This window comes from Linepithema humile, chromosome 4 (assembly GCF_040581485.1).
Source record: "Linepithema humile isolate Giens D197 chromosome 4, Lhum_UNIL_v1.0, whole genome shotgun sequence".
NCBI classification, from domain to species: Eukaryota; Metazoa; Arthropoda; class Insecta; order Hymenoptera; family Formicidae; genus Linepithema; species Linepithema humile.
In genome coordinates, this window is record NC_090131.1 from 16,218,822 (window position 1) to 16,243,167 (window position 24,346).

Genomic DNA, 24,346 nt, shown 5'->3' on the forward strand with positions numbered 1-24,346 from the left:
CCGTGAATATGAATACAACAATACAATGAAATATATTAATGACATTAATATGTTAAAAATACTCGGAAGAGGGAGTGTCATTTTCTTCTAAAAATACGCGAGGTAATATCGTTCTATCAAAACCGAGTAGCATTCTCGTAATTAAAGTAGAAGTATACAGGAGTAAAAGTGAGGACGCAGAAACACGTCCCAAGAAGAAGACAACGAGCGGGATCCATCACGATGCAGTAACGAAGGCATCAGCTGATGACACATTTTAATATCTTAAAACAGGAAGATACTCTTTCTCTCTCTCTCTCTCTGCTTATTTCTCCTCGTCATACCTCGCCTCTCTGTCAGCACGGAGCAACAAAAGACCACGTCATGCATTATCCTTCTGGTTTTCCAGCTTTCGTTGAGACGCGGGAGAGGAAAAAAGAGAAGAGAAGGAGGGAAAGGTAGCGAGGCCTTATACTGGGCGGGCGAGGAGCGGAAAGCGGGCGACAAGCGAAGTCCCCAGGTGGCTGCAGAGTGCGATGATTAAGCTCGCATTTTAATCAAAGACGCGGAGTGAAAAGTTCTGTAGTATGGAGATGATAGGATTTTCCCGTTTGATAAATCAAATCGGTATTTCGCGCCGCGCTGTAATAATACAATTTTTTTTGTCCGCGGCCGGCGCCCCGCCCGCCTCTTTTCGTTGATTTCATATCGAAATTCCTCGCCGGCGACGTCTCCCGCGTGATTCTATATGGCAGCCATCTGATTTCTTCCAATGCCGCTTACTCGAGAGATTTTTTTCACCTCACCGGAGTTGAACTCTCCGCCGAATTTATACGGCAAAGAATTTTATCACTTTTCTGCGAATGTTCATGTAAGCGCAAATGGTTTTGCTGTAAGATTTTTGTAAGAAATTTCCGTCGTGCACACTGTACTTTGCTTTGTTGCATAATTGAAACGCCGTTGCGTTTCTCGCGTCCACGGACAGCGTGACAACAGTGCGACGGTACTGGACGGATACGAGGACGAATTTCATGGACTAAATTATTATAACGGGCGAGGTGCGAGCAGTCGCGAGCTTTACGACTCCCAACATTCTCGTATAGCTCCCTTAGCTAGTCGGCTACTTGGTCTGAGCTTTCCACCTCCCCCCTTTGCCCCCCGCGTGCGAGCTGCGCCGGCATAAGACACGTCGCCATCATCCATACATTATGTACGGACTAATGCTGTTTTTATTCAACGATCTCCGCGCCGTATACACGTCAGTAGGCCCCATCTACGAGACACTAAACCCTCGGGCATCGTTCTTTACGGCGATATAATTTAATTTTTCAGATTTAAGGACCGCCTTTTCTCTCGCGTCCTTGTCTTTGCGCGATCCCCCGGGCGAGGAATTTCGCCGAAGAAGCTCCGAGACGCGCGACTTTATGGATTCTGGATTGGTGCGAAATGGTGTGCGCGAGGAAAGATGTGTGGAAAGGACGCATGCACTTTGTTGCTTCGTCACAATGAACATTAAACTTACATGCGACATCGAACGAGTATGATATCGCTTTAAACAATTCCTCGCACCAGTCGAACGCGTTAAATGCGATTTGAATTACGTGTAATTCAATTCGATAACTATACGCACGCTGAAATATTAATAGTTTAACATATTCTGCCGCGCGACATTTATAGCGCAGATCCCTGAACGCCTGACGAGGTGCGTCGTGCAAATTTCAAAATCGCGCTCGCGACGATTCTGCATTTTCGATACGCCCGATGCACTTGCATCAGCGTTTCTTTGAACACGCGACAGCCGATTCCTGAATGCGCGTCGCCGGGGCCGGGGGTCGAATTTGAGAGTACAAGTGACAACCGTGCACTCAACCGACAGACGCGCGTTAAGAACGTAGCGGATAGGTGAGAGATCCGTGGAGGGAGGCCTTCGTGATGCGAAGGAGCAAAAAACGGGGAGGATGGAGAAAGATGTTGCGTTCTCAAAGGGGACATACCGTGGATGATATTTTATTCTTGGCCCTCAAGCCCTACCGCTGCCTCGACATCTTCCGAGGTCTCCTCAGTCCCGTTGATACCGTTCTCGCCGCACCGCCGTAAGTAGCGCCAGCAAACGGGGCTCGAGGTCTGGTCTGATGGATTTCACGACTCCATGGGGTCCCCTCAATCCACACTCGCCCTCACCCCTGACCTCGCGCGCCTCGTTTCAACCTCCACGCGCTTTTCCACACACGTTTTCACGTTTCCACGTACCAGCTCACGTTCGCCGCGTAAGTGCCGTGCGTTTCTCTTCGCCTTCCACCATCGGCACCGACCGCCAAATTTTCGTCGCTTCTCCACCGTGCGCGGCACGGACCACGGACCACGCTAAGATGTATCGCGCTCTGACGAGCGCCAATGAGCGAAGAAACGACTCCGGTTCCCCGCAAGACAAATTCCCGAAGAAAATGGTTTTCGATATACTGTTGCGCAATGTGATGTATAAGAACTGTGCGCAAGCATACAGCTCAATAAAAGGTACAAGGTATATGATTATATCATAATTGTACAGAAGTGAAGAATAAAAAATAATTTTGCTTACTTTGGAAGAGCAAATAATTAAAACTTTGTCTTGTATATGTTAGTTCTAAATTTAAAAAAATTGGAAATGTATATATGCACTAAATATACATTTACTACGTGCAATCGATATGTTTAAATGCAGGCGTGTTAAATCAACAATAGTATCACGAAACGGATTTTCGAAATAGACGTGTGATTACCGAAATAGCGCCGTGGAGCGGTCAATAAAGCTGTGATATCGCCATCTCCTCAGACGATCTTTCTCACTTCCTGCCGTTACGACGCCACGGCGCGGTGAAAGGAAGGAGTGTCGCCCGACGCAGGACATGACGGAAGGCGGTGCTATGGGAAATTCAAGGGAGGTGTAAAACCTTCCTTGGTGACAAATCCATCGGTCGTATTCCGTGGAATTTTCAATTATCGCCTAAATAAAATATCGGCCGTGGAAGGCGGCGGAGACGTGCAGCGGGGTGGTATGATATGACGTAAAACCGCCCTTACGGCGCCTCTAACTGAATTGTACATGTCTCGACGGAACCCTTATACGATCGCATCTTGGCGGAGAAAAAAAAAAGACGGCTCGTAAAATTACCGAGTAGCAGTAAACGCGGGAAGAAAGTACGGAATGACCGCGTTAAATTGCCACCGCGCCGTCGCTGGAAAACTTTGTCCTGAAATACTCTCCGAGCTTAAAAGATAAGCTTCGCGAAATCGGAAGAAAGTTTCGCGACGGACGGAGGTGCTCGTCGGAGGTGCAGCGTGGAAAATTACGCGTTATCCGTAGGCGCGCACGCATGTCGCCACGGCGCTTTCGACGGACCCGGTCAAGCAGACGACGACGTTAAAGTTTTTAATATTCCCCGTAAACAGGCGGCATCTACCTCTGGGACGAAGTTTGAATTAGCAGAGACATATTCATACGAGGAGTTTGCATCGAGGGTCGTTCCTCGGAGGGCACTCCGTCATCTCACTGCTTCTCGCTCACCTCGTCTCTCCTCCGCGCTGTCCCGTGGACGCCCTTGGGGAGAGGCTGGTCATTAATTAAGTCTTTTTGCAGACTGACCCGCACAAGTGGCAACGAAAGCTTAAAAAGCCTCCGGACTTCTATCTCGCCCGCGCGACTATATCATCTTCCCTGCCGTCTGACACTTGACAATATTAAGAGAGGGAAAGGGGTGTGTGTTTATTCGCGCTTTTTCTTTTAATGGACCGCGTATGAACCCTCGCTCGATCTTTGCGCCCCTCGCGTCTTTCGCGTATTTCAAGTGTACCGTAAGCCACGACCGATGTCGCGCGCAATAATGAACGTCGTTGGAACAAGGTACGAATATGGAGACCTGCATACTGCACGGTAATCTACATTCGCCGTCCGGCGTGGACATACAGGATCTGAAACTTTGAAGAGACCTGTAGATCTCTCTGTACAGGGTCGCGAGCGGGTTTCCTCGGCATGTTAGCAGCAAATTGTTAAGGGATAGGGAATACCGTGTATGCGAACATGACATCGGTGCCGTGCTGAAACACGTACGTAGCGTATTGCGCTCGTTCAAGTATGCAAATAAGGTCTGGACAAGCGTGAAAGACATGAAACGTAGGAGGCATCGAGCGCGCACGACGGTATATCAGATCAAAACGGAAACGCGGTGTCTCGAGGATCATTCTACATCAGTGCGATACAAATTTGGATACGGTATTTTTTTTTCTTAAACCGCCACGCGCGTATCGAGATACGCAACTGAAATTTGTAACGTAGTGATTACAATAAAATGCGTATAAATCATGGAAAAGTTCGTGTGTTTTTATCGATATAGAACTTGCGATTCGGAGAACGCAGGGCTCCGGAGGAAGGGGACGGTTTTCGACCGCGAGATAGCCTTCACCCTCCTCTCACTATCGCCGCGGTCCAAACGAAACAAACAATATGTTAGCAACCCCCGACGATATTTCGAATTTGAATTTAAATAACTTGGCAGGATCGGCTCTGGGACTTTGGGACCACGCACGAGCGTTCCTTCTCTCGTTTCCCCGTTCTCTCTTTCTGTCTGTCGCATTCTACCGTTCTTCCGTGTCACCCTCTTTTTCTCGCGGCGGTCTCTCTCTCTCTCTCTCTTTCTCTCTCTCTCTCTCTCTCTCTCTCTTTTTCTCTCTTTCTCTCTCTCTCTCTCTCTCTCTCTCTCTTTCGTACGCGCCGCGATGGTTGACACTTGCACACGCGAACCCGCGTACGTGACTTATAAAGTCGTTACTTCTTGCCGCGGGGTGGGCGGGGACGGTGACCGTCTCTGTGTTAATTCTTAATTGATCTAATATTTATAATATCGTCCAGTCTCGGAGACCGCGCCAGATTTCCCCTGGTGGTCAGACCGGCGGCACCGTGGCTATATTGAAAAATATCGGGCCGAGCGAAATGTTTGCATTCCTTTGGTTTTTCACTCCCGCGCACTTTTTCTCTCGGGCATTTTTTGCTCTCTGACCCAGGCACGGCTTGATTAAAGTTTACTCTGCGCGCGTCGACAAATACCTTGCGCCGCGTAATTTCGCTGCGCGTTGATAGGATGCTTTCTTCGGCAATGATTGAACTTGGAAGAATGCCGAAGATCAACACGGATCGTGCTGTTTTACATATTAAATAATAAAATATATCTTCTCACCTTTCCAGCGGAACAATCGCGCGGATACGATTTACGTCACGCATTGACACAGTTTTATTTTCGGCGTTCTTGCAAATGTTCGCTTTATCCCCGCGCCAAAAGCGACCGCACAAGCTGTCAAGATTTACCCGCGGGCAAGCGACGGCACGCTGCTCGTGCATTATTTCGTCGGTGAGATGGATCCGTCTTCGGGCAAATGGCATTTGGTAAGGACGGCCGGGTAAGTTGACGCCACGGCGAGCGGCGTCGAGTGACAACGTTAATATTAGAGAATCCGGTTATCGCGCGCTTAATATGCAAGGGTTAATATGAAGGCGCCCCCCAGGAGTCGTAAGGTGGTGGCACACGTATGCTGGCTACGTCCACGCAACCCTTTGCTCGCGAGTAACCCAGGGCTAACGCTCGCTGCATATTTCATATTTATATTAACCTGATTAAGACATGTTGCCCCGCGGCTTAATGCAGATATGTGGAGTTTGTTTCTGAACTGGCATTCATTTTAATGGAATTTGTAATTAAATGAGCTATGCCGCGCCTCTTTCTCGTCTCGCTCGCTCGCGTGCGCGCGCGGATCCGCACCCTTCGCCTCAACTGGACGTCGTAATCCTTTCAATCTCCGCGCGTTTTGTGCCGCGCAACGTAGCGGGACGACACGATGCAATCCGTTGGCCAGCATCGCGAGCGACGCGAATTGGGTCAACGTGCTTTCCAGAACCGCAATGCGCTCGAAGGGATTTCCGCGCGCTTTAAACACAGCAACGCGAGAAGCTCGAGCTCGATTATCTATATATTTGTGTATCGCACGAAAAAATGTGTCAACGCAAAAGCTCTACGCTTTTGCGAACTGACAAGCGTACTTGTTTACTCCTTGAAAAAACCTGTAGCAAAATAATTTTGCAAAATAGAAATGCAAAGCCGCAAGAAGACGATGCGCGCTCCAGCAACTTCCGCGCAACTCTCTTCACGAGCAACGATATTTAACGAGTGTCGTTGATAATGAATTCCGTTTGCTACGTGTACGTCAAGCGGTTCATGAATATTGCAAGCTAGAGCGCGCAGTATTATTCGGTTACGAGGCGTGATTAGCGTCTCCGTCAACTCGCATCAAACTTTCCCGATTAATCAACCTGGCCTGCCCCTACGGTGCCGCGTGCGCGCTCTCTCACGCTCTTGTTCTCTCCTTCTCGTCCGCGGCCAACCCCTTCGCGGTGGTGACGATGCCACGGTAATGTAAACTAATTAAACTGGAGGCCAGGCACTAATGTGTCCATTATGTCGTCCTGCCCTCGGCCCAGCTTCGCACCGGACCCTCAAATCCTCCTCCCATCCTTCCTGTTCCTTCGTTACCTCTCGCGGCTCATTCTGCGCCTCTGCTTTGACCACAATACGACAGAAACGTTAGGCATGCTGTGCAGTAGTCAAGATTTAATGCTTTTCTATACGTAACTTGAATAAACATCTTTTAGGACCATTAGAGCTGTGTATAGCAAACAGCGAATTCCTTAATTTGTACACACATATACACTAGAAGATTAAAATATTTTCGTATTTTTCTTGCCAAGTTAGCTTTCAAAAATTTTATACGGTGCACTTGTAATAAATATCAATCAATAGAGATATAAAAGATAGTGATTAACTATTGTCAAAATAAGTGAGCGTATCGGGCGTAAATTTTTTTTCTCTTCCAGAAAGCCTTTAACAGTACGACTCGCGAACCATCAACGAGGGGCGCAACTATCAATTATTAACACTTCCATCTGTTGGTACATCTTGCTAGAACCCTGTCGACTCGTAGAAAGCTGTACAATGCGCTGCTACATTATATTACATATACGACGGACCGTATGGCATATCTACTTCCATTGTCTAAGAGAAATGTAAATATAAATATTTAAAGAATCATATAGCACACGTTAATCACAAAAATATATTAATAAAAGTATACATTTGGCAAATTCAAATTTAAAATTAATTTGTTGAAATAATTTATCTCTTCCTGATTTTGGAGAAATTTATTTTTTCTATTTTTAAAACTCTCTCTATAATTCTTTTCCAAAATATTAATATTGTACGTTTGTTTTATAAAAGAAACTGTTTGAGATTAGTTGCGAGCAAAAAATGAGTACTCAACGCGGACAACATTTATTTTTAGCGTTATTTCTTCCAATTCATAAGATAAATTAACCTCTGCGGAATCATCCCTTTGCATCGCCATTTAGAAGTGTTTTATACTGCAAAAGCTGCACCATGGTGTTTTAATCAAGTGCCATAGCATATTGCGCCCTAAGCTAAACGCGACTCGGTAACATCCCCTCCACGGGCGGTCCTCTTACAAATTGCTAGCTATCGTACCCCCTGTAGCTATGTCAACGATACGTCATGTCTCTGTGAGTGTCTGACTGGCGAATTCGACATTAGCAGGCATTGTCCTGCCATACCTGCTGAATCTCATACGTTACACTTGATGCTCACGTCTGCTCGTCTAGAATAACAATCATCGATTTGTCCGAAAAAAATATATCACAGATAATCTTTAAGAGCAAACTCTTCAAACTTTTATCATAGATGAAATAAAAGAATCACTGATTATATATTTAGTTTCCAATTCATCGCGTCTTATGTAGTATTTAAATCCTAGGTTCACAGATTTATACGTACAAAACTGCAAGAAAATGATATTTTAATTTGTGAAGGCGCGCTTTGATAATTCTAGTTCATCAAATTTTGTCTATTTGCTCCGATTGTGCAAGAGGAAAAAACGGTGTATCGATGGTCATTACAGTTTTATGCGCCAACTGTCGCTGAACAGCAGGTTCTATTTATAGGCGTAAAACAATTTTCAGCATAGAAAATCACGCGTTATAGTTTCGTATTATAGCATAACAGCGCGCCATTCAGTAGGGTGCGTGGGGCCGTAGCATTCGTTACGGTAGTATTCATAAACCATCATAACTTTACTGGCGTGGGTTACAGCATGGACCTCGTTACCTACTCCCTACCATCATGCAAAGCGCACTAACCTTTCGTTGCAAATGGGTGATTAGAATTCACTGAATTTTCGCAAGTGGTCAACCATGATTCATAATATTTCTTTATAAAATAATAAATATCTGTAAAATACTCCATAAAAAATAAGCAACACTTTTCAAACACTCGCAAAATTGAACAACTTTCATACCGCTGAAATTTGCCAATTGGTTTTAAAGTTGCGGATTAACTCGACACTTGATATAAATTTTTCAAGAAAAATTCTTTTATCAAGCTACAGAGTGTAAAAAGTATGTATTTTTTTATCGGGCTTACAAATGTTAAGATAAAAAGTTTTTAGAAAACGGCCTAAAGCACGTAAAGCTTCAAGCTTTAAAATGCCTTTTTTATTTTTTGTTTACGATAATTTTTCGCCGAGTTAATGCAGTTTAAAAATTGGTTAATTATAAGCGCTTGAACGTCTCAACGCGGTAGAATAGTGCGATTGAACGGCTGATTGTAAGATTGCGCGCCATTAATACGCGCGATGCGTATGATGCGTACAATTACAATTTTGTATGTTCGAAAAGTGGTTCCTATTTTTTGTGGAGTAGTGTATGAACTCTTATGTTAAATGAAAAAAAAACCTATAATTCTATGTTAATTTATCATACAAAAGATAAAATATTTAATTATATGTAACTAATAATACGGATAAAGAATGTATTTTTATAAAAATTGTGAAAAATTAGAAATGTTTTCTTATGTCGGTTTATCAGATTTTTTCATATTAAATTTTAGTCGATAATTCAGTTGAGAAATTCTCTTTCATATGCATAACAAGATCAGAGTCTGAGGCGCCCGCGGAGACTACCGTATATTCAAAACAAGATATAATTGGATGTAAGCAATTAACTTTTTTAAAACGTTGATTTGCTTCACAGTTCATAAAGATTATTTAAAAATCTGCAGATTATTAAACTTTATCTCTTCTCTTTAGAAACCAATTTAATCATTTAATTAAATTATTTAAACAATTTCAAACAAAATAACAACAATAAATATTTAACCTATTTAATTATATTATTCTCTCTATTTAATTAAAAAAATAATTGATATTATCTTTGTGATTCATGCTATATATTATAGCAAAGTTCATAATTTATATACATTATTAATATATAATCACTCGGAAAATATTTGCCGAGTTTTATTATAAAATAGATGCATATATTGTAAATAAATATAGATACACGCGCAATATATTAAATGGGAAGTCGCTTCAGTTCACAACTTGTAATTTTAAAATTGCCACTCAGCAGTTACAGACTTCTTTTGCGGAACTTTAATTCGCTCCAGATCTCGACGAAGGTATACGCACGAAGCAGTATATAACTACGTCGACCGCTATCCCGCCTCTTGTACACGTCCCGAACGATAGTTTGCCAGAGATACGGACGAGTCCTTCAGGGCTCGCAAACCCAACGGCCGGCCACGGCGCCCACGGGAGAAACCCCAGGAACTATCCTCGAACAGAGGAGCGGCGGAACTTCCGAATCCCGCGAACTGCAACTACCGCAGCTATCCACGTCGCTGTTTTTGATAAGGATATTAATAAAGTTTAACACCCATGGCACTCTCGCGCGATACCGACAGCCGTACAAAGAGAGAGATAGGGCAACAGATGCGTCTATAGGCGGAGAGAGAAATTCAAGCACCTCGGGGACGAGCAACTTCTCTTAACGTTGTACAGCAAACACGCGAATACGATTACCAAGATTTTATGTTACAACGTACATTTCAATTTCAGCATATTATCTCGTAAAAGTTGTCACCGCAAATGATTATTGATCCGAAAAAATGACACATACACTCGAGTCACATTATTCGTGCGAATTTTTTAGAAATATCTATGAAAAATTGGGATTTACGACAGATGGTCGCAGCGTTCTATCTTTTCACAAAATGCTGTCCACTTTTCCCCGCCCCACCAGCCCGCACCGCTAGTTCTCCGGGTGTACAGCTTTCAGCAGAGTCGGCAACAGGAGTTCCTGAAGTCGCGACGAAGGCACGAAGCCGGCTAGTGGCCCCCACAGGGGCTGTGCAGTGACTTTCGCCCCTATCTACCCTAAACCACGCTCTGGAAGCGTTCCTCCACCCTCTTACGGATAGGTCGCACCGTGGCTCGGGTTGGACTTTTGAAGACGGTTCTCTCTCTCTTCACGTCTCTCACTGTATCCTGCTTAAATGTCGGTGACGATATGCCGAATGCCTTCCAGCAGTGTTTTAAGTTTGATTCGCGTCTTTTGAGCAAGTTTGCGCAATACATATCTTTTTTAAGCAACTTTATGTGAGAAAGTAGATATAAAATTTTTCTGATAAAGCGTTATACATTTAAAGGGTGCGTTAAAGAGAATCTAATAAAAAATCACAGATTTACGTCTAAAATAATTTAAAATAAATGTAATACATATAATTTAAATTAATAACAATATATAAATTGTCACTATTAAAAATAATTAAATATTGATAAAGAAAAAAAAGTAATAAATTTTACTTATATATGCAAAAACTTAATTTTTTTTCATGACAAAAATAATTATCTGCGATAATGTAATTTTCTTCAAGTGATTCACTTTTAATTATCGGTGTCTCTTGAGGGATTTCTATCTATCTTCAGGTACTAAACTTATTAAAACGATGAAATCTAATAAATCTATTGTCTTTTTTTTAGCAACATTTAATTTTTATTGTTCTAATACTTGCACAATCATATAATTCATTATTTTACTTCGATTATTTTGAACTATTAAATCACATGTTTACATTTCCACTTTTAATAATTTTTTATCGAAATCGATAACAATCAAATAACAAACCATCTGAATATTATCGCCTGATATTGCTGAAGGTAGATTCCTCCACCGATGCCAGATTTGCATTTAAAGCAACGAGGTAAATTCACCTCGCGTAGCACGAAACAAGGACACCATTGGGAACATAAACGAAGTGAGAGACTGGCTTACGCCAGCTCGTAAAACGTCGCCGGGTATTTTAATTGGCGAAATATGCTAAAAGTCGAGATCACGATAAGATTTATTTATACGCCCTTTCCCCCCAATCATCCAGGCAAGCATGCCTGAAAATTTATCAAAACCCGAGAGACTATTCTACGAAATGCATCGCCAGAGTTAAATTTCATGTTTGATTAATAATTATTTGAAAAAAGCCTATTTATTATCGCTGGCAAAAGAATAAATCGTAGCAAGTAAAGTAAAAATAAAATAAATTTCTTATTTAAAAATTTACTTTATTTTTATTTTATTATAATAATTAATTAATAATAATAATTTTTAACTTATTACATAAAAACTAGTTACAATAACAATATTCGCAGGCGATTAGTAACAACCGAAAGTTAGTGAAAGGCTTAATGGTCTTAATGGTTACCCTAAATTTATTCCGGGAAAGTGATCTTTTTAACAAAATCTAGCGCAACGGATCTTTCAAAGAAGAAATTTTAATCTTCAATCTCCGCCCATTTTAGTAATAAGAAACCAAACGGAAAGTGTTAAAATTGCTGATTTGTTACGGACATATAATACATTTTTCCTTCTTAGAGAAGTCAAACTGTGGTACATAATGTAGTCGCACGTTTTCAAAATAAATTTGTTAATAAAAGTACAAGGGAATTAGCAACCATTGACGTTTGAACACCGTGCGCACAAAGCAACATTACTTAGCTGTTTTAGTTGTAAAGAAGTTGCCGATCTTTCGGGAGAAAAAAATCCATTTCTTCATCCATCGCACCTTGTAACTAGTTCCTGACCACAATTTATTCGCTTTTCGTAGAAAAGCCAGCAAAGGGGCACAGGAGCACAAGCGAGAACTTCTCAGAACGTTCAACGGCAGATAATTCTTGGAATAAAAGATCTTCCAATTATGAAGGAATTTATGCAGGTGACCCAAATGTCATTTGTATTCATTTCACTTCCGTCTTACGACTAGATGACTTGCAAAATCCTATTCTCGTTGCATTTCTCTTTCTTTTTTCTCTTTCTTTTTTCATTTGATCGGTCTCTTTTTTGTCGGAATCGCGCCAGAAGATTATTTGAACAAGCATTAAACAAAGAGTTCGCACAAATTTCCACGTGAAATGTTTCTGTGGATTAGCCGGTCCACACGATGTTAAGAGAATTAATTTAAATTCAAGCAATGATAGCACACAGCCGCCTTTTACCAACTTTGAGAAAATAACATCTCAGTGAAAAGCATGATAATTAACATTTTCGGTAAAAAAGAGATATGTATCGCTAATTTGTTCAAAATTTAATTCCATATCACATATCACATAACATATCGTTATTAACGGTGGTCAATAAACATTTTCATATTGCTAAATAGATTCCCGCGAGAGCAATAAGCGTTATATGTGAGTTAACAATTTTCGATGCATGGCTAATTTATAACTTGCAACGATGCAAGCATATTAACTGTTGCGCGATCCTTCGAAAGGTATTGCAACAACGAGAGATAATAAATTTCAGACAAAAATAGTGTTGAAAAAGGAAGAAACAGCGTGTGTATGAAAAACACACAGCGGTACTATAATGCTACGGAAAAGAAGTAAAGTGTCAGAGATCGATGTGCCGATCAAAAGCAGTAAATAGGAAATGCACATATGACGCGGTCTTTATGGCTCGTTGCACTCGAAAGTAAAGCCGGGAGGCACGTTTATAATGGAGAAAGTATGCACTTGTCCGTTCTACTGCGGTCTAAAATCTGATGCTCCCTGCGGATACCGGTGGCACCCTCACTGATGGCTCTGTTGCCCCTCAAAGTGGATGCAGTATCTCTCTGTTAAACAAGTTTGAGAGATAGCCGCGAAAATGACAGAGAAGGGTGTATGTATTGCGGAAGGAGAGGGGAGTTTGCTCGCGATGACCACATCTGTTTGCAATTGAAGCAAGTGGCTCGATTTTCGTGGACGTATGGGTTTACCAATTAACCGTTTCTCTCTATTGCACAACAAGACTTTATTTAAATATCTGTGATTGCTAAAGATTGATAGACGTAATTATTGAGACTTTTGCTGTCTCGAACATATCTATTTAACTCGAACAAAAGTAATGTCTACTTTACTTTATGAAATATATTATTATTAAAAAAGAATTCGTCACTTTTTCGATCTCATTTATCGTGAATTAAATACCTTTATTTTCAGAAAGTATTAATAATTTAATTTAAGTAATATAGATACATTTAATTGAGACAAACTGTGTGATATAAAATTTACAGATATAATACAATTGATGTTCAATGCACTCAGAGTTTGAAACAGTATAATCATCTCACGTTGTTGAAAGTGAAAAGAACAAAATCATCATTTTGCGTTGTCGAAACGAGGGATAATACCATGTCGGAGATATTCTCTTTATGGATAAGTGTTAGTGGTCGTTTCCATATAGGTAAGCAGATATGATGTTTCAATAAGAGATGGCAGTTAGGTGTCTCTAACGTGCATTTTGGCCTGGAAGCATTGTTATCCCCGTATCTGAACGACCGTCGTTCGTAACAGCACTGCGAATATCTTATATGGTCCTTTTACTTTTATGCATATACGATATGAAAGTATATAGTCATTTTTATTATATTTTGCATAAGATATCGTTTTCAGTTGTATTCACCATTCGCAGAAAAAATATTTCTGCAATTTTAATTATATTTTAATTATATTAATAATGTATAATTGTATACTATGTATATAAAATTTAGTTTTAAAATTTTTCTACCTTGCATCCCCAAATTTAAACAATAATTGTGTTAAAATAATCGTATTGATAATAATTAATATCTTTGTTTAAAGTCTATAATATTAGGAACGAAATGCGATTATTGCAAGAAGCAAACAAATCACGCGCAAGAGATTCTCAGGTAAAAGCAATATTACGAGACGAGGATATATTAGCGTTTGCTTTTTTAACAGGTGGCTCATTGTGTAACGCTGTCTCATTATCGAGAGACAGTTTACATAAATGATAAAGATGTCCGCCTCGTTGAGGTAATACGCTACAGAGCAAGAGGGGTACCGCGGCACATAGACGAGAGAGCGAGGGAAAGAGCCTTTGTCCTCTGTATGGGTTATAGGCATCGAAACGCCTCGTTGGTCACCAAAGGACGACAGCTTTCTCTCTCAATCTGTCATAGCGGTTGGAAAGCTTGTCTCTGCCGTTCCTCTTCTCTTCCGCACCTCTCTGTTTATAGACACCAGCGCAGCTACGAGTCCATAATCCAAACAGAGGGTGCCGTATTCACTCACCGTAACCATCGACCATGTGTTCGTCTGCGGATAGCTACCTTCCGAGTATTCGGGTAAACGCTTGTCGTCAGCGCAGATTTTCCGTGATTCATCTTTGCACCGAAAACATTAGTGTGCAATATTTCAATCATAAATTATTAAATAATATAAGAGAAATTCCATATGAGGAATAGACTCGTGTAATAAAATCATATCAATATGAAGAGGCTTGCCGAGCATCGCTGGTTGTTAGTGCGAAATTTTTAATGTTTCGTATAGAAACTTGATTCGTCTGCATTGAGACATTAAAATGTAACTGATCTCAGATTCAAGATGCTGAAGTGTACGAAAAATGCATACATCGATCTCATTATTCGAGAATCAGAATATATGAATTAAAGTAAGAAAGAAATTTGAAAGGAAGGATGAAGCGTCACGAGAGAAAAAATATCAGGGCGCAAGTGGCTAAGCTGGGACTAAGCTGAAACAGTGAACGCCCGGTTTAGAACATCCCGAATATATTAAATAATATACCAAGAATGAAATACAATTTTCTGTGTTTTCTTTGTTATATAATAATTTTTTTCTGAAATATTTTGGAATAAAAATATGATTGATCTTTTTTTAATGTTTTCTTTCATGTGCTAATTGTTCAAGTTATAGTCAATATATTTAATTTTTATATTGTGCAATATATGTGGTGTTTATTTTTTAAATAGACTTGATTTCTAAATTCTGTTGCAATTTTCAATAAAAAATAGAAGCCATACAGATTCTACTAATTCTAGCGAAACTTATTAATTATAGCATATAATTGCTATAATTAAAATTATAACTATAATTAAAACTATTGATTTATGTGCTGTCAAATCGGTATTACAACTGTCGATAACGAGCGCGCCAAAGAAGAATTCGCAGGCTTAAGTAGTCCCAAAGTAATCCGAGATGCTTATGGTAAAAATTTTATGGTAGAAATATAATAACAGATGGTTAGAAATATAATAACAGATGATATAATAACAATATCAACAAGCAATTCTTTACATTATTTGTTCATATTACTTCAAAGAATGATGACAAGAATGCCTACAAAAATGATTTTTATGCTTATCAACATAGATAATCAGGTAGTAAAAGAAAAAGGACCATCTGTTATTATATATCTACCATAAAATTTTTACTATAAGCATCTCGGATTACTTTGGGACTACTTAAGCCTACGAATTCTTCCTTGGCGCGCTCGTTAGGCATTCTTGTCATCATTCTTTGAAGTAATATGAACAAATAATGTAAAGAATTGCTTGTTGATATTGTTATTATATCATCTGTTATTATATTTCTAACCATCTGTTATTATATTTCTACCATAAAATTTTTACCATAAGCATCTCGGATTACTTTGGGACATTGTTAGGCATTCTTGTCATCATTCTTTGAAGTAATATGAACAAGTAATGTAAAAAATTGCTTGTTGATATTACTTCAAAGAATGATGACAAGAATGCCTACAAAAATAATGTTCATGCTCATCAGTGTAGATAATCAGGTAGCAAAACTTTTACAAAAGGAACCATCCGTTATTATATTTCAACTACAAAATTTTAGGCGTCTCGGATTACTTTGGGACTTTACTTCTTAAGCCTGCGAATTCTTCTTTAGTGCTGGTTGTCGACAGTTATAATGTCGATTTGACAGCACATAAATCATCACGTCGACAAAACCAGAACGAGTGGGTTACCACGAACTGCATACCATGTGTTTTAGAGAACGCATCTGCACCCGACTGCGCAAGAAGAATTCCGTCTCTATGCCGTTTGTCACCCCTTTCCAAAACCCCTTTCGTATCCTCGGACCCCTGATCGAGTCGACCACGGCGCTAATTCATAGTCGGTGACATTTCGTTGCCTTCGTATCAAGTACTATTGTCCTGGCCAACTCGATCGGACGGCTATTGTGCCCCTCTCGGGCGCGACATCGAATGTCCGCCGAGGCACCTGGCAGAAGAAATGTTCAGTGAGCAATTTCTGCAATTGATCCGGTTATATATGTTCGTGATGCTTGTTTGGAAACATCAACGCCGCGTGACATTGCCTACGCTCTGATCCGAGGCGAAGATCATTTGGCAAATATTCGAGGAAATGACAAGTGATTTATCTTTAGACTTTCTAAAATATAATATTTTACTTTAAATAAAAAAAAAATAAAACTTTTTCTTGTATATATCCATTCTTAAAAAAGGCATGAGAAGTCGATAGTCGAATGTATCAAAAGTATTGTTGACGCTTTTCCGCGACGCTGATTGGTTATCTCGATTATTCTGACAGTTTGATAATTTGAGAGCAAAGGTTATTTTGACGGTTATTTAAAATTAAAAAAAATTTTTTTTTAATATTTAGATTTCATAATTTCCACTCTTAAAAAAGGCATAAAAGATCGATACTCGAATGTATCGAAAGTATTGTTGACGCTTTTCCGCGACGCTGATTGGTTATCGCGATTATTCTGACAGTTTGATAGTTTGATAGCGAAGATTATTTTGACGGTTATTTAAAATAAAAAAAATTTTATTAAAATATTTAGATTTCGTAATTATTAAATTATTATAATAAGTGCGCGCGCGTAGCGCGCGCCTGTATTGTTCTAGTCTCATTAAAAGAATGGAAGAATTTTTGAATCACCTTGATTTTCGTGTATTCTTGAAATAACCATATATTTGTGTCAGAATAACTAAATCTTTCAAAATGGACAATGTTGCAACGCACTCCGGCACTGTAGACGCGCAAACAAACTGAGCGTTTGACAATAAACAGACATAATTGGTTGAATACCGCCTCGATAGGTACGGACAAGTACTATCGGCGAAATACCCCCGTGACGCTGTTGCTCGCGTTTCCGCGTGTTTGTACCTTGTTATGAAATGCAAGCACGCTTGTACGTGAAGCGCACCGCCGCACCGTTCCTCTCGGTCCCTCTCGTTTCGTCCCTCTTCGCCGCCCTGCTCGCGCTCACCTCTTCCGTCGCGCTCGCTCGCTCGCTCGCTGTCCTGTATGCGAAGCAAATGTATCATATCACACGGGCCCCTAGGGCTGCATTACAAGCCCGATCATAGTACGTTTCCGGCTGTATTAATACGCCCGTAAAAATGCAACCTCTATTTCGCGACTCCGCCGAACTAAACCGCCCGCTAATTCCATTTGCCATGGGGCGAAAATGGGGTGCGTATGCATCCGCGATGCAAACGCGCGAGGCGCCGTATTCACAAACACGCACCTTACAATACGCTCTTATTCGTATGTTTATTTCAAATAAAAAAAGAACGTGCATTGATACGTACATTTTTCTCTTAATTCGGATTATTTTAAAGATATTAAAAATTATTGCAATTTTGGAAACAATTGAGCATAAATGATTAAATAAAGTGTAAAATGTAACATTCAGAATAAAATCTTTGTTAAAGGCATTAATTCCAAACGCGGAAGAGCTGACATTCATATTCAGCTGGCAATCTAACTGCAATCTGCTGTGTTTTTTACGCTATGAAATTCAAGTTTTCAAATTTTTAACATTTCGAAGCGATATCGTGCTTGGATACTGAAAAAATAAACCACCGGTCAATTAACTTCCGACATCGTGTTCGACGATAGCAAGTCGTTTCCGCAGCGGGTGATATACACAGCTTCGAATGAACGAGGACTCGGGGAGCAGCGAGTGATAATAAAACCTGAACAATCAAGCGGCACATGTGTAAGACGCGGGGCCGGTAAAGCGAACGCGAGGATACACGGGGAAACACGGAATGCCTTCGCGTCTAGCTAGAACCAAAGGATCTTGGTGGATGGGCGTGCAGGGCAGAGGCGATAAAAACCAACCTTTACGACGTGACGGAATTACCGCTATCCGTCGAACGAACCAGCGACGACCAGCTGACGTATCCACCCTTGCTGCTGGTTTTACCCTTATTCCTGTGTGTATAATTACACCACAAGAGAGTGAGAGATTATGAAGATCAGTGCCAGATAGCCAGTCCTCCGTCTCGATCTTTTCGTTACGATTTCACGAATAATATTTTCAATACCATTTATCATGTTGCGATCATTTCTCAATCACTCTATTTTATAATATTTCAGCACGTCGCGATATTTAACTCGTTTGTTTGCCAATGTTAAAACAATATAATTTAATTATCGCCGACCGAAATTTATATGAAGATCATAGCGCGCAGAACAAACGAATAATTTTAAATGAGTGATAGCGGTGTTTACGCGACGTTTCGAAAGCCGTCGGTGTAATAATGGATTTACAGAGAAAACATGGAAGCGAGGCGAGCCGAATCAAGCCAGCGTGAAACAAACAGTGGATATTGCACGCAATGTGTCGCGCCTGGATCCAGAATCAGTCCTGTGCAAACACGTTAATGTGCGAAATACACACATCCTGCCGCGGCTAATATTGCGAGAACGTTGTTGGATAAGACCCTGACACGTAGCCCCGCCATAAGAAATGGCAGTTTCATTACGGTTGGGATTGCACTGAGATATTACGTTACGGCTGGCTCATAATTTATAGCGCATATGATTGTCATTTAAACGATGATTTAGATTGATACATTGTGACTTGATATAACGCTGCTAGCATACACTCTTCTTATTGTAACGTCTGCATTGTCATTCTTTGATAAATATCGCAATATTGAAATTAAAATGTTTGTTAAAAAAAGGTACAAAAATGTATATTTACATAATGTGAGTATATAGAAGAAAATTTTAATTAATTTTAATTTAAAAGGTAACGTTATATAAATTTAATTTCTTCTACCTCTAGTTTTTTTTTTTTAATCAATATTCGATAATAAGCAATCGTCGAAAGTACGGTAAAAAAGAGCCACAATAATTATTTTAAACACCACCGTTAGCAACACGGATACGAAAGGGCGGACGTATTCACGGGATTTTATTAGAGGGAGAGGCTACGCAGTGGGATACGGGTGCGTTTACGCAATTACTCGATATTACTGCTCTGGGCATCGGTAACTCTGCTAGCTCTTTACCAATAAACGCATAATCTCGTAATACCATTGATTTTCAATTCGTTATTTACCTGCCCTCGGCGGGGTTCTCAAATGGAAGAAGTGATTCTGCGCAGTTTAATCGAATCGCTGATTCGAGTATCGGCTAACTAACCGTGAAGCCGAAACGAATATCGTGAAAAGTGTCATCGCGGGAATAAAAGCCCTTTTTTTCGCTCGTGTAACGAAAAATCGACAATGCCGCTGTAATAATCATAAATTTCGCTGCGGCGTCGCGATAAATGTTTCAAAGGAGCGGGACGGAAATTCGTCCGTATGATATAAAGCCTTCGAATGAGAATCGCGGCGCAGTTAGCGCGAATGACTGCTCGGTAATTACAACAAAATACGCTAATATCACCCACTCTATATGAACCCCGGGTCAAGTGACCCTACGCGGTGCATCGGTCCGTGTGTCGATGCAACAGACCGTACGAAACAGGTAATGCATGCGTTATTAACATTGGCAATTTTTCGTATTAATTAACCGGGAATATGCGGTAGCATCCAATTAAAGCCGATAAAATGTACACATTGTATACGGCGCACACACAATGGAAGAAAGAATCTCATTTGCTCTAATACATTAAACATCGTGTATACAATGAACATAATTTAGCTGCCGTAATTCTTCTCTGTAAAAGAAATGGGACAAACACGTGTTTACCGCATTAATGGCACTTGTAACGTTCAACTCAACTTGATTTCGGATTTAATTTCTTGCGTAATGAAATTAATATATATTTATTTTCTATCGAAATATACGCGCGCGACGTTTCTAAGTTTGAAAATTTAATAGAAGATATGCACAACAAGCATCTTCGAGCGCAGCGTAATCCGACGTTTCATTAAATTCGCTTTCTACGATGCACATAACAAATCGATAGAATGGCCAGGACACGAATGTCTTTGCCCCCTGACGTCATCGTCCGTTCCTAAGTTTATGCAAAGGGGCGGCAGGACATCGGGCTGGCGAGCAGCGGATACCAACGTAGGAGAACGTACAAGATGGCGGCCTCCCACGAGGATTCTCGAACGAGGCCGCAATCCAGTGGATACACATCCCGTCGACGACGGTGGAAACCTCCGTTTCGCTTCTACGTTTCCCCTTTCCCCACCCTTTCCGCGTGCTCGTGCCGTTTTCCTTGTCCACTTCGTGCGTGGCTTAGCTACGTTTGGCAGCGTGGCCTCGTGTCTCCCGCAAAATTTTCCCCCGTTCGAACCCGACGCACAGGTCTGAAAAGTTCATGCGATGCACGCGTGCACGCGAGCCAAACCCGATAGAGCAGAGTGGTAGCCGGGTCCGCGGGTCAGCCAGGTAATTCATTTAAGTCATTAGCGGGAAATCGAGACGCGCGTAGCGTGTCGGAATTAATTAACGGAAACATATGGCCATTTCTACTACAATAACGAGAATTGATCCGATATCGTCCCCAGCTCACAATGATACATCAAGTCAATCAGTTTACGAATTTTTGATAATCACTTATGCATATTGCCTAGAACAATTATATTGTTAATAACAATTGCACACCGTTACCGCGCTAACTATTACAGCAACGAGATCGTTACAGTTACACGCTTTTCCAAAATCTCATCTTCATAGTTTAGTTATTTGTAATTATATTGCAAAAAATCTGCTTTAACATCTGAGAAGAATATTTTTGACGCGACGGCAATTCGCCCCATCATTACGGTAGGCAGTCTCCGCAAAATAAGTAACATTTTCGGATACGGTAACCCTTGACGAGCACGCACAGGTCGAAGTCGTGTACCGCTACAGCTCTCGAGGGTATCCTATCTTCGACGGCGCACCCTCCACGAATTGCGCTATCGCCTCTCGCCGAAACGATTTCTCGACTTGGATGCATCGTTACGCTTTGGCTAACTGGCCGAATTTCCCGTGTCCATCCCCAAAACGATCGGCTAACGACCGTACGCACGAATGTTGTCGACCCTCCCGCGAATCACCGATGAAACCAACGATATACAGGGTCGGCGGTAATTCGTAGTACTTAGCGGTGATGTTGATCACCCTCTCCTAGAATCTCCAGTGAGACATAAGCTTTACGATGCGCTTAGCTTCCTCAGAATTAACAATTAACCGCGCAACAAGCGTGCGAAATAATTCCGATAAGTTTCGGAGGTATCTTGAAAAGGCGAGCATTCGGGAAGATTTCATTCTATTCGCGTGAAACGAATTTGACAAAGTGCATCAGCGTGCGAAATGTGACAAGCGTAATTTGTTACGGGGAAAGTGAAACAAATCCCTCATATTATTGGCAACGGATGGAGAAATCGTTATTGCGATTCGCTAGGTTCTATCCGCTGGATACATCATAGGGGTCGTACGGACGGTCAGCAACATATCGAGTGACCATCCTTGCTTATCACTAATTCAGAAACGTAGATCCCTGGATATAAAAATAATGTGGTTTATGGAAACAGACGCGTCCTCGATTCGGGTAGACGAAGTTTAGTGGTGGTTACGGCCACCATGACGATGCGAGTACGCGGAATAAATCATAAGGTGATCTCTCCAAGTTTCGCCCGTTATGTGTACACACGGAAGTTTCATGAGGCATAAAAAATTTTTATAATGCAGACAGTTCGTTACTTTTTCGTTAATCTTGCGTCGGATGCGATTGCACGACGCGAGCAACTTTCTACACGGACCGAAAACGTAATAAAAATCTCGGGGCTCGAAAATCCGTTCGGTGGACGCGACGGTAAAGGCGTCGTTTTCCACTCGGAATCACGCCTTACAGCTTATCTCGCCGAGAAAAGGATTAACGACCAACGTACGAGGCTCTTATCGGCATAGAGGTAAACCCCAATGGACCGTGGAACAAAAACGCAACGGCTAATGACGTTGACGCGGCAACCTGTTGTCCAGGCCTTTTGAATGGAACGCACGAACAGGACGGCCGTGCTAATAAATAGCCCCGTCCGGTGGCGCATCTGCGTAGGAAAAACTTTACCCGAAAAACTCGAGCGCCCCTCAGGGGCCACCGCGCACACACCCGCGCTCACCCCCCTGCGAAACAGGAGGCGGTATTATCATTATAATCACGCATCGATGCGCGTTGATCAGCGGTATTGTCATACCAAATGCTGAACTCGAGAGAGCACCGGCAAACACAATGCGAATGCACTATGTGGTTTTTAGCGGCGCCTTTTTGTGAGAGATATACGAGAGATCTTCCCGAGAGATGAGGTCTCTCTGATTTAGATTTATTCCGAGAGCACTAATTAAACACCTGAAATTCAAATCTTTTAATAGCATACAGAAATACGTAATTATATTATCACGATATCGCTGTTAATTAAATAACTGCGTTTTGTATTGAAAATTTTATGCTGAAAATGCTTCCAGATTTAGACAACCGTTCGAAAATGCTCGACCGCTTTAAAGCAATATGTTTAAGCATTATGATTAAGCAACATAACAAAAGAATACTACACAGCGAAGAGCTCTCGTCTCGCTTCGTGTTGTCAACCAATCTTTTGCCGAATGTGTGCAATTAGAACGGTTGACAGGTGGGACGTCTCGATTTGATATAGACGAAAATAATCAGAAGATCACTTCACGAATCGCAAGTGCAAGTGCAAACAAACTTTATCATAGAATTCTAGACACTTCTACTCCGCACATGTTCCGAATTCGCGAGCCTGAGGGATGCTACCCCATATGAGCGTCACATATGTCGAGCTCTCTTCGGCAGGACCCTTCCTGCCGTCCCATGATGTAGTAGTGGTACCTTGATGTCTCGCTGTCAGTGGGGTGCACCTACGGATACTATTACGGTAGGGCAAGTGCGGTTCAATACGCTAACACGCCCGCCTATTTTAGATTTTGCAGAATCATCGACCCAACTCCAAATTCATGCTGTTTCCAAAGCCTGACAGATATAGATTTTCAATAATAGAAATTTAAGCAGCATTCTTATACCGTTGAAAGTATTTCGAGAAAATCAGTAATGCATTTATTATTATTTTTATTTTAAAAGGATAATATTTTATGTGATTGTATTAATTAATAAAACTGTACAATCAAAAATTATATAGAAAATAAATGATCGTTAGATAATAGTTTTCAATAATTCTCAATTTCTTATCGATAGTCTTTTTACCCGACATACGATATATTTTGTTAACTATTGATACACGGACTACCAAGTTTGGCAATTGAATCGAAAATCCTGTTGACAGTTTTATCCGCAGGCACGTCCCCTTAAACGGGCATATGCAGGGACAAGTTCTGGAATAAACAAGAAAACCAGAATCGAAATATTATCATAGCCGAATAATAGGCTTAGAAGGTAAGCTAACTAGAGGGTATACCTACGCAAACCGTAGCAATACTGTATCACACGACCCTTCCAATTGGTAATTGGATTTGACCGGTGCGGTGATGTTCATTTGACATCATTGGGACATTTAGGTGCGTCGACACCGCTCGCTATTGGATTAGTAGAATATTTAAGAAGTGCGTAAGATCTATTTATTATTCGATATCCATCCATCTTTTCTAGATCAATACTATCGATACTTATATTAAAAAACTTATTGCGGTAAGGAAGCAAATTTTTATAAGATATATTAAAAATGATTTTATTGAAAGACGCGTAATATTTCGAATTCAATTCCAACAGTTTTTTGCAAATTAAAACGATTCTTTTTTTAAGGACCGAAGCATAACAGAGCAAACAGTATCACTTCCATTTCTAAATGGCTTCTCATACTCCAGAGTCGCCTCATTGCCATAAGGTGGCAATGTTACAGGCCGTTGGGCAGCTGAGAGGGATCTCATGAATCACGACGCTG

At 41.0% G+C, this 24,346-nt stretch overlaps 1 protein-coding gene and 1 long non-coding RNA gene across 2 annotated transcripts in view; both read right to left on the reverse strand.

Moving 5' to 3' along the window:
- LOC105672112 (glutamine amidotransferase-like class 1 domain-containing protein 3, mitochondrial) overlaps window positions 1-24,346 on the reverse strand; it is a 159,940-nt gene that overhangs the window by 31,088 nt on the left and 104,506 nt on the right. The gene's annotated exons all lie outside the window — the stretch shown is intronic.
- Window positions 8,326-16,606, reverse strand: LOC136999611 (uncharacterized). The gene is made up of 2 exons (XR_010889932.1): window positions 16,207-16,606; window positions 8,326-14,567 (listed from the first exon to the last, which is right to left on the reverse strand). It is a non-coding gene; the product is annotated as an uncharacterized lncRNA (long non-coding RNA).